Source organism: Mytilus edulis, chromosome 8 (genome assembly GCF_963676685.1).
Source record: "Mytilus edulis chromosome 8, xbMytEdul2.2, whole genome shotgun sequence".
Classification (NCBI taxonomy): Eukaryota; Metazoa; Mollusca; class Bivalvia; order Mytilida; family Mytilidae; genus Mytilus; species Mytilus edulis.
Window position 1 is genome coordinate 50,601,914 of NC_092351.1, and position 5,252 is coordinate 50,607,165.

Below are 5,252 nucleotides of genomic sequence, written 5' to 3' on the forward strand. Positions count from 1 at the left end.
GATATCCAGTTTGGCTAAAAAAGAATTAATTTGCGCCAAAAGTTAATTACGCGAATTCTTTTTTTTTTTGTATCACTTAATCATAAAAACTGCAACATTCATTTGCGCCAATAAAACAATCATTTAATTGTGCAAGTATCAGTGTATATAAAGTGCGATTCCAGCTAGTTCATTTTTACTGTTATATGCGGGTATGTCTATTGTAGAATAAAGGATCATGGGAAAACTGTATTTGTTTACGTTTTGAAAATATCAAGTTAAAGGATTTTAAGTTACGTTTTAACATATTTTCATTGTGATATGTCTTTATAATATACAAACATAGCATTAAAATTAAAAAAAGTGTTACAAGAGGCTGTCACAACGACAGCAAACCGGATTTATTAACATTTATTTGTGTCCTGGCAATATCACAAGAACCATAACTGATGAATGCTGGAAGTGAAAATCGTCAATATCAAATTTGACCTCCATTTTGTAGTCAGTATCAACATATTAAAATTTGAAAAGCTTAGATTGAATGGTTCATTAGTAAATGCAATAACGTGAATGGAAACACCGTTTACGATCTTTCAAGAACCATAACTCCTGAACGGTAAAAGTCAAAATCGTCATTATTGAACTTGACCTCTATTTTGTCATCAGTAACAACATATAAAAATTTCAAAAGCTTTGGTTGAATGGTTTATGAGAAAATGCACGGACACGACTGGAAACACCATTTTTCAATCTTTCAAGAACCATAACTCCTGAACGGTAAAAGTCAAAATCGTCATTATTGAACTTGACCTCCATTTTGTCATCAGTAACAATATATTAAAATTTGGGAAGCTTTGGTAGAACAGTTCATGCATAAATGCACGGACACGACTGGAAACTCAATTTTTCAATCTTTCAAGAACCATAACTCCTGAACCGTAGAAGTCAAAATCGTCATTATTAAACTTGACCTCCATTTTGTCATTAGTAACAACATATTAAAATTTGGGAAGCTTTGGTAGAACAGTTCATGCGTAAATGCACGAACACGACTGGAAACTCCATTTTTCAATCTTTCAAGAACCATAACTCCTGAACGGTAAAAGTCAAAATCGCCATTATTGAACTTGACCTTCATTTAGTTGTCAGTAACAACATATTAAAATTTTAAAAGCTTTGGTTGAACGGTTCATGAGTTAATGCACGGACAACATTTGATTACCGCCCGCCCGCCCGCCCGCCCGACCGCCCGCCCGCCCGCCGTACATCCCCAAATCAATAACCGACATTTTTGTCACAAAAATCCGGTTAATAAAAGCATCATAATATAGCATATCGATTATTGAAAGCGATCCATTTTAACTATAGATGCGATGAATTATCACTGTTAGTGCAGTCATTATTAATGTAGAATTTTCAAAGATGCGAGGAATTTTTATTGTAGAATTATGTGATAAATGCACTTGCAACAAATGAAAAAAAAACTTAGTTGATGACTTTAGGATTTATGATACATGTATTTTCAAATTGAAATACAAACTCCTCATTCATTCTTCATCAAATATATAGCTTTTCAAACTTGTAACAAAAGCGATTCTCAAAATGTCATATTGTATTCTTCAGATTACGTTTCTCCTTGATTTTAACTTATATAGGGAATCACTGGAGCGTGACAGCAGCGGGCCCTCTTAGGCAGTCAGTGGGCCCCTACTAATGAAAAATTCTAGATCCGCGAATGGATACTACCGCAGAGGTAAAACCATACACATATGGGTTATTGTACATGAAATGCATGCTTCAATTCATTTTTGTTGATTATAGACCCTTTGGAACTCTATGTGGGCTATTTCAGCAACTAGGCAAACAATCCCCAAACTAGATACACGGTTAGATTCAGCATGTCAACGAATTCCAAATATCTATATTAAAGGACATTTGTCTATAAATTTGGACCCCACAAAATTGAAAAAGGGATCAAAAATATAAAAAAATGCATGCATCGAATACATTAGTTATTGAAGGCATGACTGTAACAATAGGATGAATATACAAAAATATCTTATTCTGGGGTCTCATTGGGGGGGGTTCTGATCCCGGATCCCGCTTACTGTTTTGGCAGATTCCCGTATTCCGCTTATTGTTTTGTCAGATTCCCGTATCCTGCTTATACTATGCAGTTCTATTTTTTTGTGATTATCCGTGTCCCGCTAGACTTCATTTCCCGTTTTTCACTTCACAATCATTTGACTTTCACCTGTCACGCTTGCAAAAAATTGGCAATCCGGCGTGACGCTTATACCCAAATGCGACCCACTATTTTAGTTTTTTACTCTATTTTGACTCATATTAAGCCCATTATAAATATAGTAAAAAAGTAGCGTGGATTTTTGTGTCACTTTTTATCCCGTCTCGTTTCGTTTTTGAGCCATATATAGATGTCGTATGTGACAATGAAACAACTCTCCATCCGATTCACAATTTATAAAAGTAGACCATTATACGTCAAAATACTGTCTTCAACATGGAGTCTTGGCTCACACCGAATAGCAAGTTATAAAGGGCTCCAGTGTAAAACCTTTTAAACGGGAAAACAAAGGTGCAATCTATATCAAGATGTACGTAATTAGTGGTGAAGTGTCATGGAAATGAATAAAAAAATAAGGATAAAGATCCCTATACGCTTTATAAGAAACTAAATGGAATACATTTGAAATAAATGTTATTTCTATTGAATTTATTAGAGTGTTTTAAAACCAAACTTTCCTCCGTAAGTTAAATTTTATCAAATCTTTCTCTTACTTTATCTATTGTTTGAGCAAGTCGGCTAAATTAAGGTTTTACAGCTTATTTCCTAATGCATGTAAAGCAAAACTTTGGTTGGCTTGCTTGCTTTGTTTGTATAATTGTTTATACAAACTTTGTAAATAAGATTGACATTTTTAAACAATATGAATAGGCATAGTTTAACCTGTATTTTTAATATTTGAATTAAATTGGGTGTTATCATAATGATTATCCAATAAAAAAAGCAAGCAAATCAACTAAAGTCTTGCTCTACATGCTTAAAGAAATGAGCTGTAATAGATAAAAAAAAAATTATACAGTGAAAATGCACCGCATATACAATACTAATGATTCGCTCCACAGTGAAAATGAAAGAATAGTATCATTATTCGACAGTAAACATGACTAGCATTACGAAATCATCATGGTGGAATTTAGTTAAATACGAAGAAACTGAATGACAAAGCATATTCTACGTTATACAACTTTAATAATTGTATTAAAATGAAATTTTTTACTGCAACAACATCTCACCTGTTAGTTATAAAGCACCTGCACGATCTGTTCGTGAAATGTCCTAAATATTCACCTATTTTGGTATATATTTCACAGCTGGATGGCTTTAGGCGCGATAAAACTCCGCTCGCATCTCTTACTTTGTTTAATTAGTATTATGTATTTCTGAACATATACATTTTAACCAATTTTCCTCATTTTCTTCAAAAATTAAAAAAAGTTCGTCTGTAAATTTATCATTCTACATTAGACATTTATGGCATATACAGTAAAAATGATATTTTAGGATCCGCACTTTACATACACTGAAATATTATACACTTGTTTTCAAATGTTTCTTCTTAGAGCACTGAGGAGGTCCTTTTTGGTATTTACATGTAGGTTCAGAATTCGCAAACTGAAAGGGCCTCCTTAGTGCACTTAGACTGACAAACAAGTGCACAATGGACCTGATGGAAAGATAGAATTGACACAAAAACATGGCATACGGAAGGAGAAGTATATAATTTCGAATTTTAGTAATTATAAAGTTATTTAACAGTTGAAGTAAGTATTCTAATGTTACATGTACGTGTAAATATGTTAATAGTTTGGGCAATAGTTTCGAGGTAAATATGACACAATTAATAAAATTGAGAATGGAAATGGGGAATGTGTCAAGTTCCATTTATTGGCGCAATTAATATTATAAAACAGAAGAGATGAGCGCTATTCAAACGTTTACAATATGACAAATTACACCTAACCGTTTTCACAAATCAGTAATTTTTTCGCCCGGGGATATACACCTGCCAGTAACCTACCTTCAGTAACTTTACAATACCCAGCCGTGTCATTTCCGTATATTGTACATGTAGGTATCACGTGTTATACATGTATATACACCAGAAATACCCATTCAAGTGATTTTTAATTTCAGAAGAACTCCATATCGGGTACATAAACATAAAATTATAATAATATAAAAAATAAATGTTGTTTTATTAAAAGCACCTAGGTATGTATTTGTAAAATTTTGTTAATTCGTTATTTCATGTATCTTTTTTTTTGCTTCAATTACTTTTTTGTATCTTATTGACTTATTCGTAAATCGAAAAAAACACACAAATCTGAAATAAATCGTATGCATGGCATTGAAAATGTTGAATGATTTCTCTAACTCAAAACTAGTTATACATGTACATGTAGATGCCTCTGAAATTATATTTTTCTCGTTGGGTTGCTTGTCCATTTATTGACGTTTACGCTATATTCTTATGTTCGGTATTTGTGAAAAACGCTCATCTACCAATTTTACAAGAAATATAATACTTGTAAGTCATGAACATTGAAGTTTAACTTGCTATCATTTTTTCGTATACGCACAAACATAAAATAAAATGAAACACCTTAAAGCGGTTTCAATTATGCAGTGCATTTTGAAAATATAGTTTCCGGTTATTTTTGTTTCATACTTTTTCTATCCCTTTTCCTAAAAAATAGTACACGGGTCACTGGTTAATATAGAATAAAATTAACGGTACCAATTTTCTTGCACCAGATGCGCATTTCGAAAATACATGTCTCTTCAGTGATTTGAATTTGAGCTGTTTTATAAGTATATATGATGGTGCCTCGTTTTTAAGGGATTGTAATTCTTTAAAATAAATTTATCTATTCATCCATAAAATACACTATAATTTCACTTTTTTTAAATGACAACTTGTATCAACCGGAAGATTTGCAGATATTGACACCTGGGCGTTTGGATTAGCATTAAAATGTTCCTGTATTTTTATAAGAAATACTTTATAACACAATCTTGGACTTGTACAAGTATATATATGCATCTATAAGTCCAAGCATGTGCATACAATAATGCATGTATGTACATGTATACGCATGAGTTTCTCGCTACATTGAAGACCCATAATATAGGCCTTCCTCTTTTGTCTGCTCTATAGTCAGGTTTTTGTCTCTTTTACACATTCCCC